This window comes from Tachyglossus aculeatus, unplaced genomic scaffold, assembly GCF_015852505.1.
Source record: "Tachyglossus aculeatus isolate mTacAcu1 unplaced genomic scaffold, mTacAcu1.pri scaffold_92_arrow_ctg1, whole genome shotgun sequence".
Lineage (NCBI taxonomy): Eukaryota > Metazoa > Chordata > Mammalia > Monotremata > Tachyglossidae > Tachyglossus > Tachyglossus aculeatus.
In genome coordinates, this window is record NW_024045098.1 from 2,317,007 (window position 1) to 2,332,475 (window position 15,469).

At 44.5% G+C, this 15,469-nt stretch overlaps 1 pseudogene; it reads right to left on the reverse strand.

Annotated features, from left to right (window-relative positions):
- Window positions 1-1,314: 1,314 nt before the first annotated feature.
- LOC119924295 overlaps window positions 1,315-15,469 on the reverse strand; it is a 38,333-nt pseudogene continuing 24,178 nt past the window's right edge.

The following is a 15,469-nucleotide window of genomic DNA, read 5'->3' on the forward strand; positions in this document are numbered from 1 at the left end:
TCATTATGACTCCCCACAGATGGATCCCCTTTCACCATCAGAAGCATCATCTTTAAACCAAAGAACAATTCCATGGGAAAGAGACCCTTTTGGAAGGGTATGGGGTTTGTCCAGGCCCTAGGAGTGGGACTAGGAGAGTGGCTGGCGCCATCTAGGGCTAGGACCAGGTACAGCCTCCAGGACAGCCCTAAGTGTTGACCTCTGTCCTCGTCGACCCATCTTTTCCCTGGTCACCTTGATTACTGTATTAGCCTCCCTGTTGACGTCCCTACCTTCAGTCTCTCCCCACTTCAGTCCGTAATAGTTCACTCTGCTGCCCGGATGACTTTTCTACAACAACGTTCAGTCCATGTGTCCTGACTCCTCCAGAACCTTCAGTGAATGCCCACCCGTCTTTGCATCAAACAGAAACGCCTCCCCATTGGCATTTCCCCAAGCACTCAGTCACCTTGCCACTTCCGACCTCAGCTTGCTACTCTCCTACGCCAATTCAGCCTGTACTCTTTGCTCCTCAACCTACTCACCGTACCTCGATTTCCTCTACGTTGTTGCAAACCTCTCTCCCACAACGTGCCTCTGGCCTGGAATGCCCTCCCTCTTCATATCTGAAAGACAACTACTCTCTCCACGTTCAAAGCCTTAATGAAGATACATCTCCTACAAGAGGCCTTCCTTGACCTTTTTTTTTCTTCTCCTACTCTCTTCTACATCACAACATCAGAACAGTGGCCACATTAATTTTCTTTCCACACTTGGTAGAAGCCTGGGAAGATTTATGCTGAAAGTCTGCTGTCCCCTTATCACAGGAGATGGATGCAAAATCAATAACTGCCCACTCTCCGCAGCAGTACCTACGTCTGCTCAGAATTTCCCTCAGAAGCATGTCGTAGCCTCCCCAACTCTCCCGTCACCAGCCAGAGGCATCCTCTGAATGATTATTTGTAATTCAGTCATGGAAAGCAGCTCAATTCTGATGGTTGGGCTATAGCAGCAGCCAGGTTCAGGTTTAAAGAATATTTTCAGAGCCAGATTAATGGCTCATGGTTGCTTTATGAGGACCTAACTAGCCTTCAGCTGGTTTAGAGTACACAATAGACTAGCGGTGGCAGCAAATCAGGAGCCCAGAGCTCAGGAGTATACTGTAGTCTGGAAGGAACCATACTCTGCAAGCCCAAGGGAAAAGAACATTATTTTCTAGGTGCAGGGGGGCGGAGGGGGAGTGTGCTAGCATGCAATACAGGGAGGAAAACCGGACAAGGAGGACTTGCCCGAGGGCTGGCCAAGATTTGAAGAAAAAAAAATAATCACAGGATATTTCAAAGAGTTTATTGAAGCAGTAACAGTTTGGTCAGACACTGGCTTGAAAGAGGCAGTTTCATGATTCTGAAAAACACTTTACAAAAGTACTGCAGCACAAGATTCCCTCTGTAAGCTAGGCTTTGCCGTAAACTTCCCTAGAGTTATGTGTTCATAAGACTTCAAACCTATTCTTTCTACCTATCCAGGATGGTCTTGCACTCTTGAAAAACTGCAGAAGGCACTTGAAAGCTGTTTTAGGACTTGGTCAAATTATTTTGCTTGCTGGTAAGGTGTTGCTGCACTGGGCATCGGTGCAGGTTTTCACTATAGATCATCATGGTGTTGGGATGTTTCGTTGATGACCTGTGAACAACAAGTTGAGGAGAAGGACCACGTAATGCGTGAACAACTGCCCGATGGCAGAGGTATGAGATTTAGAAATCTAATCAGATAATTCATGCATGTTAACCTGGTGCTACCTGCAGAACCTCATTTTCCTTTGGAGAACCTTGGTTTCTCCATTCTGACAGCTTCACTTCCCAGAACAATGGGTGCAGGGCTGAGGAACAGTCAGAGAGGTACATGCAGGCATGAGCTGCTGCCCCCAAGACATTGAAAATGACAGTGGCTCCAAGAGGCCCTTCAGGCAGTAGGATCTGACAAACGCTAATTCACATTTCAGAAGCATATTCAGTGCAGGAGAGGCCAAAAGGCATCTGGAATCCAGGCCGAAGCTAGAGGCTAACGAAGGGAGCCAACACACGAACACCCAACGATGCTGTGGTCTTCCTACCTCCTAGGGAAGGTGTTTGGATGACTCCCAATTACCTTTAGCTGTCTGAGCATAGATTAATTGGGACTTCATGCTCCAGGGACACTGAGGTGCAAAGGCTGGCTGCCCATATAGGGCACTGGCCCTGTAGAGTGGGGCTCAGTAGGGTATATCCTGGGGGCCCAGCAGTGAGGTGAAGGGAATTGTCTTTAGGGTCAGGCCAGGGTCAACTGACTGAACTTACAGAGAGTCAAAATGTTTGTATGTGTGTGGGTACTGGGGACAGGGAGAAGAGATGGGCCAGGGTAAGGAAGATGTCCCTCTGAGCTTGTATGCCCTTCCCAGCTAGCCCTGGGAACGGATCTCCTGAGAGTCCTTTCCCATCACCCCTGGCTGGGTGTGGGGCATATTGACAGTGGCGCATAGGTCTTTCATTTCTTTCTGCAGACCCTCCTCTTCTCCCCTACTCCAGCCCCTTGATTTAAGAAATTCACATACCTACCTGTCCATCCCTAGTTTCAACAGTCTTGAGAAGGAGTGTTCTCTTGGGATGGGTGTCCACCAGAGGGTGGGAGTCAATGTTGGTTTCTGAAAGACTAGAATAACAATTTGTCAAAATGAGAGTTTAATGGTCCCTGCATATCACCCAAGAGTTCTCTACAAAAGATTAAGAGTCTTGTGTTTATTCCTGTTGAGAATTTCTCTCTTTCACCAGGCACCATCTCAGTTCCTTGGGAGGTTTAAAGAGTTGCCAATATTGGTTTCGTGATCAGCAATTCATGTACAGAGCCTGTGTGAACTATTGATTACAAAAGTGAATAGCTATTCATAAAATAGGGATTTTGGGGCAGTAATAAAAAAGTTAAAAAAAGTTTAATTTTGTTGCCCACAGAAATGAACAGTTACGAGCCTAGGGGTAGTCAATGATCATGATCAAGTCAACGAGAACATTGGTATTTAGCAGTACAAACTATTCAGGAGTTGTGGGGTAGATTTAGTCAGGGTACATCTTGATTCTGACTAGTTCCTTTTGTCCTAATCAATCATGTGACCGGATACTTAGGTGAAAAAAGTCTAAATTTCAGGGGGGCCACATTCTATTATTATCATGTTATTTGTTAAGTGCTCACTATGTGTCAGGCAATTTATTAAGAACTGGGAGGATAGAAGCAAGTCTAGTTGTCCCTTGCGGGACCCACAGTCTCTATCCACATGTTACAGATGAGGTAATAAAGGCACAGGGAAGAGAAGTGACTTGTCCAAGGTCACACAGCCGATAAGTGGCAGAGCTGGGATTAGAACCCATGGCCTTCTGACTCTCAGGCCCATGGGCCATGCACTACACCATGTGGGCCACAGTCATCCTATGCATGGTGTGACCGCCACCCCTGCTTTAGTAGCAACTGTGTGAGTGATGTGATTTCTCCAGTTTGACCCAGTAGAGGCATAATCACCTTGCCTGCCAGATTTGAGGGAGGATTGGTTGCTGCAGTTTGGATGAAAGAGACTAACTCACCCTCTTTCTGCTACCCCTACCCCCACTGCTGGGGCTTCCCCTAATTCCACTGCAGCGTCAACTAGAGACAACCTCCCATTATTACAAGGGGGTTCCAGCTTCCCCAAACACAGGTCTCGGCACTTAGGAGTGTCTAGGTCTTTTTCTGATCAGAAGGAAACTTCTGTGCTTCCCATAAGGAAGCTACCAAGCCCTGGAAATGAAATGGCAGTGCTCACCTCTCAGGTTCAAGGAAGAAAAGCCTGGAACCGGCAGGGTAATCCTGTAAAAGACAGATCACGTTAAGTTGTTACCAGGTAACCCTAAGGATAGATGGTCACCTCCCAGGTTCCCACTCCTCTCCCCTACTTACCTGCCCTCCGCCCCCTCCAGTAATTTGCAGTAGGTGACTGTCTCAATATCCAGTACCATCTTGACATTCAGCAGGTCCTGGTATTCACGCAGGTGGCGAGCCATCTCTTCCTTCATTTTCTGGATTTCATCCTGAAGGCGGACAATAGTGTCTTGGTAGTTAGCAACTTCAACCGAAACGTTCTCCTCCATCTCACGCATCTGGCGCTCCAGAGATTCGTTCTGCAAGAGAAGAGTAGGAGCTTGGCTATGACCTCATCAAAGACCTGGTGCCCTGAGCGATGCTGCCCAACCCAGTTTGACCCCATTCTGTGGTCCATGGAGAGGCAGAGGTTTCTCAGCATGAACATGGTGCTAGATAATACGAATAATGCCATTTATTAAGCACCTACTATGTGCAAAGCACTGTTCTAAGCGCTGTGGAGGTTACAAGGTGATCAGGTTGTCCCACAGGGAGTTCACAGTCTTAATCCCCATTTTACAGATGAGGTAACTGAGGCACCAGAAGTTAAGTGACTTGGCCAAAGTTACACAGTTGACAGTTGGTGAAGCTGGGATTTGAACCCATGACCTTTGACTCCAAAGCCCACGCTCTTTCCACTGAGACACGCTGCTTCTCTAAAGTGTATGTCCAAACGCTTGCAGAAGCATTCTTAAGCCACCTGCCAATTGAGTATTCCAAGTAATCGTGGACAGAAGAATGAATCATTGTGTTCCAAGTTGACAGTCAGTCAAGCAGAAATAATCAAAGACACGGGGCCCAGAGGTGTAGTTCAGGAACTACCTGGTCTTTCATGATATCCTAACACTTGGTTAAAAACCTAAACTTCTTTTGTTTCAAACTTGGCTTTAATCACTACCTTTGATTGCCGATTCCTTCTACATTGGTTAGAAACACATTTGGGATTATGGGAATATATGTTCATGGGTAAAATGGTTTAAATAGTCCTGTTTAAAATGTCTGTTGGGTGTCCTCATATAGGAGGCCGGAATGCCAATTTAGGAGGCTAGGATATTAGAGCAAAGCCCATTGTTGGTATTAAGTTAGCCATCACCAAGCAAAGGGGAGAATTTCCTGCAATGCCAACTTCAGCCAACACAGTGGACCTGTGGTATTTCATCCCCCACACCCACACCCTCCAGCGTGTACTCACGGTCCCTTTCAGTGCATCCACTTCACAAGTGAGAGACTGGACCTACCAGCGATACTCATTTGATTCCTGCTTGGCCTGACTCAGGGCATCATTGTTCCTATTAGCAGCTTCAGAGAGGTCAGCAAACTGTTGAGAAAACATTGACAGTGGACATCTCAACCCCAGGGTGGATCGCAGCCCCTTGGTCCCAAGAGGACAGAGGACCAGTCAGCTGTCAACTGGAAAGCTGGATCACCAATGAATTCCCTATTCCACTCTCCTCCAGTCACCAGCGTCACCTCCCGTAGCATACAGCGTGGTCCTGAGAAACCCATCTAGGGAAATAGGTGAGTCCTGTGCATGCCACGGATACTTCCAGAGGGAGCCCCTACCCCCTGACTGCCCCCGATGAAGTGAGTGTATGCATGCATGCACCATATCCCCAATCCCTGCACCCCCTCTCCAAGAGGGTGACCTGTGCCAACTGCTTGGTCTAATTCCCAGAGAGCTGGTTTAGGGACTAGGTTTAGGGTACCGCCCTCAGGGAACACCGTCCCCTAGAGTCACACCTCGGATTTGTGCCATTCTTCAGCTTCATGGACGTTCTTCGCAGCCACATTTTGGTACCGCTGGCGAACATCACGCAGGGCAGCAGTGTGATCGGGCATAGCCACATCCACATCGATTTGGATGTGCTGTTCCTGAATCTGGGCCTGCAGCTCCTGGATTTCCTGGTGAAGAATAAGTAGAGAATATCAAGTTCCTGCTGGCTTCCCTGATTAGATCGGCTTAATTTACATTCCCCGATTAAGAGGAAGCCCATTACCTCGTCGTGAAGTTTCTTCAAGAAGACTATCTCTTCTTGGAAGGATTTGACTTTCCGCTTGAGATCAAGGCGTGCCAATGAAGCATTGTCAACGTCCTAATTGAAATGAGAGCCAAATTACTTATTCTAACCAAATCAACCATTCATTGACTCACATTTGCTTTTTAGAAATCATTTGTTGAAAATAAGCAGAGTCTACCATGCAAAGCATCCGGAAATAGTTGAACTGAGCTTTCAGGTCTGAGGTTTGGAATTTGGCCAGATCAATCTGGTTCTCAATTTGGAAATGCCGAGGTGAGAGGCCATCGTTCTTTGGTAATTAGTCATAAGGGTAGGCCCGGTATCGTGAGAGTCTAAATGGGGACTTCTTTATTGAGACAGATCCTGGGTGGATCTTGTAGGCCCTGGTCACCAACAGGCAGGCAGGTTAGAAAAGCATAGCTCTGGCTCTGATTCTGGCTTCAGAAAGTGAAAAACAGATGTGTCAATCTATCAGTTCAACTTGCTTTTCCCCTTCTTCCACAGGACATCACAGCTTGGAGACAAGGGAGACCGTGTGGCCTATTGGAACAAGCACAGGGCTGGGAAACAGGAAACTTGGGTTCAGATCTTGGTTCTGCCACTTGTCTGCTGGGTGACCTTGACCAAGTCACTTAACTTCTCTGGGCCTGTTTCCTGTAAAAGGGGAATTCAATTCTTGTCCTGCCTCCTTCATTGACTATGGGTTCTGTGGGAAAAAGGTACTCTTCCCATTCTGATTATTTTATCTCTGCCCCAGCGGCTAGTACATAGTGAGAACAACCACAATAACTGCATATAGTATAGTACTCTGAATACGGCAGGCATTCAATGTGTACTACTGGATGAATGCATTAATTGCAATATAGTGCCTTCTTCCTGCAGATGTAATTTCTCTGACTGCTGCCCAAGCCTTCTCTCTGACTTCCCTGCCTTCAACCTTCAATCTTCTACCCAGATCATTTTCTTAAAAATATTATTCTGGGCACATCTCCCCACTCCTTAAAAAAACCCCATCTCAGTACAATACTCTGCACACAGTTAGCTCTCAATAAATACTATTGAATGAATGAATGAATGAATGCCCCTTGCTTTCTACCCCTCTGCTTTCTGTTCCTTTGCTTCTCAGGCCATCTGCCCCTCAGCTCTCTTCCCCCTACCCTTCGTCTCTCCTTTCTCTTCCCCTCTGCTTTCTGCCGTCTGTCTCCACCCTTCTTGACTGTGAGCCTATTGTTGGGTACGGATTGTTGATGACGTTGTACTTTCCAAGCTCTTAGTACAGTGCTCTGCACACAGTAAGTGCTCAATAAATACTATTGAATGAATGAATGAATGCCCCCTGCTTTCTACCCAGCTGCTTTCCTCTCCTTTGCTTCTCAACCCTCTGCCCCTCTGCCCCTCTGTACTGCTGACCCTCAGCTCTCTTCCCCCTACCCTTCAGCTCTCCTTTCTCTTCCCCTTTGTTTTCTGCTGTCTATCTCCCCCCTTCTAGACTGTGAGCCTGTTGTTGGGTACGGATTGTCTCTGTAGATGAATTGTACTTTCCGAGTGCTTAGTACAGTGCTCTGCACACAGTAAACACTCAATAAAAACTATTCAATGAATGAATGCTCCCTTCCCCTCTTCCTTCCTTCCTTCCACCTTGCGATCAGCTCTCTTCCCCTCTGCTTTCGGCTCCCTGCTGCTATGCCCTTCTGCACTCTTCCCTTCTGTATTCTGCCCCACTCCTCTCTACCCCTTAGTATTTTCCCTCCTGGTCTCTTCCCCCCTTGTCTCTGTCCCCAGAGTTTCTGCCCCCCGAAACTCTAAAAGCCAGCTCTCTGGCTTTTCTGACCCGAGCTCTCTGGGGAATGTAGCCAGGTCCCCCGAGCTCATGTTCTCTAGGGAATGAATGTTCTGCCGTCACGACCTGCCTGGCTCCGGGGCCAGGGCCAGCCGCCTGCCCCGCGGTGGGTGGGGGGAAGAGAGACGAGGGACGACCCACTCCCCCGCTCCCCGGAGCGGCTCTCAGCACGGTGGTCCAGCCCCCTGCCGGTTTTGGGTTGCCCCCCCGGTTTTGGGGTACCCCCGCCCCCGGGGGGGTATTCCACCGCCCCGAAGAGGTTGGGAGGGGTCCCCCTCGATTTCGGGGGCTCTGCACACAGTAAGCAGATGTAGCGCATCTGCAGGTTTAGACGTTCCAAAGGAAGAGCCTTGGAACCCTTCCGAGCCTTAATATTATTCATTCATTCGATCGTATTTATTGAGCACTTACTGTGTGCAGAGCACTGCACTAAGCGCCTGGGAAGGACAAGTAGCCTAGTCTCGCTTTGACTAATTCATCAGTCTGCTTGTTCATTCATTCATTCATTCATTCATTCATTCAATCGTATTTATTGAGTGCTTACTGTGTGCACAGCACTGTACTAAGTGCCTGGGAAGGACAATTAGCCTAGTCTCGCTCTGACTAACTCATCAGTCTGCTTGTTCATTCATTCATTCATTCATTCATTCAATCGTATTTATTGAGTGCTTACTGTGTGAAGAGCACTGTACTAAGCACCTGGGAAGGACAAGTAGCCTAGTCTCGCTTTGACTAATTCATCAGTCTGCTTACTTATTCATTTATTTATTCATTCATTCATTCAATCGTATTTCTTGAGTGCTTACTCTGTGCAGAACACTGTACTAAGTGCCTGGGAAGGACAAGTAGCCTAGTCTCGCTTTGACTAATTCATCAGTCTGCTTGTTCATTCATTCATTCATTCATTCAATTGCATTTATTGAGCGCTTACTGTGTGCAGAGCACTGTACTAAGCGCCTGGGAAGGACAAGTAGCCTAGTCTCGCTTTGACTAACTCATCAGTCTGCTTGTTCATTCATTTATTCCTTCATTCATTCAGTCAATGAATTGACTGACTGAATGAATGAATTCAATCGTATTAATTGAGCGCTCACTGTGTGCAGAGCACTGTACTAAGCGCCTGGGAAGGACAAGTAGCCTAGTCTCGCTTTGACTAATACATCAGTCAACCTTCTGCATCACCCTTGCACTTTATAACATGATTAGATTTGTACCCTTTCTTTATTCAGCATGGCTCAGTGGAAAGAGCCCGGGCTTTGGAGTCGGAGGTCACGGGGTTCAAATCCCGGCTCCGCCGATTACTAGTCTATTGATTTTATTTTGTTAATATGCTTGGTTCTCGTGTCTGTCTGCCCCTTCTTGACTGTGAGCCCGCTGTCGGGTAGAGACTATCTCTGTATGTTGCCGACTTGGACTTCCCAAGCGCTTAGTACAGTGCTCTGCATACAGTAAGCGCTCAATAAAGACGATTGAATGAATGAGTGAATGAATAAATGAATGAACAAGCAGACTGATGAATTAGTCAAAGCGAGACTAGGCTACTTGTCCTTCCCAGGCACTTAGTACAGTGCTCTGCACAGTGTGCGCTCAATAAATATGATTGCATTCATTCATTCATTGAATTCATTGAATTCATTGAATGAATGAATGAATGAATAAATGAATGAACAACAAGCAGACTGATGAATTAGTCAAAGCGAGACTAGGTTACTTGTCCTTCCCAGGCACTTAGTACAGTGCTCTGCACAGTGTGCGCTCAATAAATATGATTGCATTCATTCATTCATTGAATTCATTGAATGAATGAATGAATGAATAAATGAATGAACAACAAGCAGACTGATGAATTAGTCAAAGCGAGACTAGGCTACCTGTCCTTCCCAGGCACTTAGTACAGTGCTCTGCACACAGTAAGCACTCAATAAATGCGACTGACTGAATGAATGAATGAATAAATGACTAAACAAGCAGACTGGTGAATTAGTCAAAGCGAGACTAGGCTAATTGTCCTTCCCAGTCACTTAGTACAGTGCTCTGCTCACAGTGAGCGCTCAATAAATATGATTGAATGAATTCATTCATTCGATTCATTGAATTCAATGAATGAATGAATGAATGAATGAATGAACAAGAAGATTGATGAATTAGTCAAAGTGAGACTAGGCTACTTGTCCTTCCCAGGTGCTTAGTACAGTGCTCTGCACACAGTAAGCACTCAATAAATACGACTGACTGAATGAATGAATAAAGAAATGAATGAACAAGCAGACTAATGAATTAGTCAAAGCGAGACTAGGATACTTGTCTTTCCCAGGAGCTTAGTACAGTGCTCTGCACACAGTAAGCGCTCAATAAATACGATTGAGTGAATAAATGAATGAATGAATAAATTAATGAATGAACAAGCAGACTGATGAATTAGTCAAAGCGAGACTAGTCTACTTGTCCTTCCCAGGCGCTTAGTACAGTGCTCTGCACACAGTAAGCGCTCAATAAATGCGATTGATTGAATGAATGAATGAATGAATAAATGAATGAACAAGCAGACTGATGAATTAGTCAAAGAGAGACTAGGCTATTTGTCGATTGAATGACTGAATGGTAAGCTGTGTGACTTTGGGCAAGTCACTTGACTTCTCTGGGCCTCGGTTCCCTCATCTGGAAAATGGGAGTGAAGACTGTGAGCCTCCCGTGGGAGAACCCGATCACCTTGTAACCTCCCAGCGCTTAGAACAGTGCTTTGCACATAGTAAGCACTTAATAAATGCCATTATTATTATTCGCCTCCCCCTCAGCCCCACAGCTCTTATATACATACCTGCAATTTATTTATTTATATTAACGCCTGTCCCCCCCGCCCCCCGTAGACTCACCGTGGGCAGAGAACGTATCTACCAACTCTTGTTACACTGTCCTCTATATGTGCTTAATTCATTCATTCTTTCGACTGTATTTATTGAGTGCTTACTGTATGTGTTTAATTCATTCATTCGACCGTATTTATCAAGCGCTTACTGAGTTTAATTCATTCATTCATTCGATCGTATTTACTGAGCGCTTAGTGTATGTACTTAATTCATTCATTCGATCGAATTTACCGAGCACTTACTGTGTGTTTAATTCATTCATTCATTCGATCGCATTTATGGAGCGCTTACTGAGTTTAATACATTCATTCATTCGATCATATTTATTGAGCGCTTACTGTGTGTTTAATTTATTCATTCATTCGACTGCATTTATTGAGTGCTTACTGTGTGATTAATTCATTCCTTCATTCGATCATATTAATTGAGCGCTTACTTTGTGGTTAATTCATTCCTTCATTCGATCGTATTTATCGCGCGCTTACTTTGTGTTTAATTCATTCCTTCATTCGATTGTATTTATTGAGCACTTACTGTGTGCTCAATTCCTTCATTCATTCGATCATATTGATTGAGCGCCTACTGTGTGTTTAATTCATTCATGCATTCGATCGTATTTATTGAGCACTTACTGTGTGTTTAATTCATTCATTCATTCGATAACATTTATTTAGCGCTTACTGTGTATTTAATTCATTCCTTCATTCCATGATATTTATTGAGTGCTTACTGAGTTTAATTCTTTCATTCATTCGATCGTACTGAGTGCTTACTGAGTTTAATTCATTCACTCATTCGATCGTATTTATTGAGCTCTTACTGTGTGTTCAATTCATTCATTCGATCATATTTATTGAGCACTTACTGTGTTTAATTCATTCATTCGATTGTATTTATTGAGCGCTTACTGTGTTTAATTCATTCATTCATTTGATCGCATTTATTGAGAGCTTACTGTGTTTAATTCATTTATTCATTCGATTGTATTGATTGAGCATTTACTGTGTGTTTAATTCATTCACTTATGCAATCGTATTTATTGAGCACTTACTGTGTGTTTAATTAATTCATTCATTCAATCGTACTTATTGAGTGCTTACTGTGTGTTTAATTCATTCATTCATTCGATCATATTAATCGATCGCTTACTAAGTTTAATTCATTCATTCATTCGATCGCATTTATCGAGGGCTTACTGTGTGTTTAATTCATTCATTCATTCGATCGTAGTTATTCAGCGCTTACTGTGTGTTTAATTCATTCATTCAATCATATTTATTGAGCGCTTACTGAGTTTAATTCATTCATTAATTCTATCGTATTTATTGAGCGCTTACTGTGTTTAATTCATTCATTCGATCGCATTTGAGCGCTTACTGAGTTTAATTCATTCACTCATTTGATCGTATTTATTGAGCGCTTACTGTGTGTTTAATTCATTCATTCATTCGATCGTATTTAGAGCGCTTACTGTGTGTTTAATTCATTCATTCAATCGTATTTATTGAGCGCTCACTGTGTTCAATTCATTCATTCGATCGTATTGATTGAGCGCTTACTGAGTTTAATTCATTCATTCATTTGATCGCATTAATTGAGCGCTTACTGAGTTTAATTCATTCATTTATATTTATTGATCGCTTACTGTATTTCATTCATTCATTCGATCGTATTTATTGAGCACTTACTGTGTGTTTAATTCATTCATTCATTTGATCGTATTTATTGAGCGCTTACTGTGCTTAATTCATTCATTCTATTGCATTTATTGAGCGCTTACTGTGTTTAATTAATTAATTAATTCATTCATTCATTATTATTATCAACATAGTAGCAGCTTGGAAGGCGACAAAGAAGGTTGGATTTCAGTGACGGATCCCGGCTCCGCTGCTTGTCACCTGTGTGACTTTGGGCAAGTCATTTCACTACTCTGGGCATCAGTTCCCTCATCTGGAAAACGGGGATGAAGACTGGGAGCCCCCACTAGGACGACCTGATCACCCTGTATCCCCCCAGTGCTAAGAACAGTGCTTGGCACCTAGTAAGCACTTCACAAATATTATTATTGTTATTATTATTATTATTATTATTAAAACTGAAAGGATTTAGTGCCAAACTGAATACGTGGGACGGCCTGATCACCTTGTATCCCCTCCAGCGCTTAGAACAGTGCTTGGCACCTAGTAAGCCCTTCACAAATACCATCATTATTATTATTATTATTATCATTACTATTAAAACTGAAAGGATTTAGGGCCAAACTGAATATGTGGGACGACCTGATCACCTTGTATGCCCCCAGCGCTTAGAACAGTGCTTGGCACCTAGTAAGCGCTTCACAAATACCACTATTATTATTATTTTTATTATTAAAACTGAAAGGATTTAGGACCAAACTGTATATATGGGACGACCTGATCACCTTGTATCCCCCCCAGTGCTTAGAACAGTGCTTGGCACCTAGTAAGCGCTTCACAAATACCATTATTATTATTATTATTAAAACTGAAAGGATTTAGGGCCAAACTGAATACGTAGGACGACCTGATCACCTTGTATCCCCCCCAGCGCCTAGAACGGTGCTTGGCACCTAGTAAGCGCTTCACAAATACCATTATTATTATTATTAAAACTGAAAGGATTTAGTGCCAAACTGAATACGTGGGACGACCTGATCACCGTGTATCCCCTCCAGCGCTTAGAACAGTGCTTGGCACCTAGTAAGCGCTTCACAAATACCATTATTATTATTATTTTTATTATTAAAACTAAAAGGATTTAGGACCAAACTGTATATATGGGACGACCTGATCACCTTGTATCCCCCCCAGTGCTTAGTTAGAACAGTGCTTGGCACCTAGTAAGCGCTTCACAAATACTATTATTATTATTATTATTATTATTATTATTATTATTAAACTGAAAGGATTTGTGCCAAACTGAATACGTGGGACGACCTGATCACCGTGTATCCCCTCCAGCGCTTAGAACAGTGCTTGGCACCTAGTAAGCGCTTCACAAATACTATTATTATTATTATTATTATTATTATTATTATTATTATCATTATCATTATCATTATTATTATTATTATTATTAAAACTGAAAGGATTTAGGGCCAAACTGAATATGTGGGACGACCTGATCACCTTGTATCCCCCCCAGCGCTTAGAACGGTGCTTGGCACCTAGTAAGCGCTTCTCAAATACCATCATTATTATTAGTAGTATTATTAAAACTGAAAGGATTTAGGGCCAAACTGAATACACGGGACGACCTGATCACCTTGTATTCCCCCCCCCCCCCACACACACACACACCGCCAGCGCTTAGAACGGGGCTTGGCACCTTGTAAGCACTTCACAAATACCATCATTATTATTAGTAGTAGTATTAAAACTGAAAGGATTTAGGGCCAAACTGAATCCGTGAGTTGAACGAGGGAGGTGAGAGAGACGGGCAGTGACGACAGGAGAAAGAAATCCCTGGTAAAACCCAGATTCCGACCCAAAGAGCCCGAGTGCTTGCCCAGCGAGGTGAGGTTCCGATAGTTTTCCAGCATCGTGTCCCGACAGAGGTTGTGCTGGGCGAGGTCCAGAAGCCGCCACTCTTTGCGGGTGAAGGTCATTGCCACGTCCTCCAATGTCACCGTCCCCTGAAATGCCATGAGGTTCCCGGTCAGTTCACATCGCTCCCGTCCATCGCTCCGAGAACCCGTCCACCGCTCCGAGAACCCGTCCACTGTTCCGAGCACCCGTCCACCTGTCCGAGAACCCGTCCACTGCTCTGAGCACCCGTCCATCACTCCGAGAACCCGTCCATCACTCGGGCTTTCCGAGAAGGGGATACCTGGCTTCAGGGATTCCCGGAGGCCCTGGGAGGGAATAATGCTACTCCCAGGGTCCACAGTATGGGAAGGAGATGGGAGAGAAGGGTGGAAGGGTTGGAAGGTGCAGCAGAAGAGAAAAAAAAAGATTGAGAAGCGACAGCAACATATTTACTACTCTATTTATTTTATTTTGTTAATATGTTTTGTTTTGTCCTCTGTCTCCCCTTTCCTGCCTGTGAGCCCGCTGTTGGGTAGGGACCGTCCCTCTAGGTTGCCAACTTGCACTTCCCAAGCGCTTAGTACAGTGCTCTGCACACAGGAAGCGCTCAATAAATACGATTGAATGAATGAATGAATAAATAAATACAATTTAATGAATGAATGAATGAAATGGCGTTTCTTCCAGGCAGGGAGACTGTGTCGGTTTCCTGGGGGAGAATTTTTTTTCGGTTGTTATGGCATTTTGTTAATAATAATGATAATGATGGCATTTGTTATGTGCTTACTAGGTGCCAAGCACTGTTCTAAGTGCTGGGGAGGTTACAAGGTGATCAGGTTGGCCCACGGGGAGCCTCACAGTCTTCATTCCCATTTTAATAATAAGGATAATAATAATGATGATGGCATTTATTAAGCGCTTACTAGGTGCAAAGCACTACTCTAAGCGCTGGGGAGGTTGCAAAGTGATCAGGTGGTTCCACAGGGGGCTCACAGTCTTCATCCCCATTTGACAGATGAAGTCACTGAAGCTCAGAGAAGCGAAGTGACTTGCCCAACGTCACACAGCAGACATGTGGTGGAGCCAGGATTCGAACCTCTGACCTCTGACTCCAAAGCCCGGGCTCTTTCCACTGAGCCACGCTGCTTTAATAATAGTAATGATGACATCTGTTAAGCGCTTACTATGTGCCAAGCGCTGTTATAAGCACTGGGGAGGTTACAAGGTGATCAGGTGGTTCCACGGGGGTCTCACAGTCTTCATCCCCATTTTACAGGTAAAGTCACTGAGGCTCAG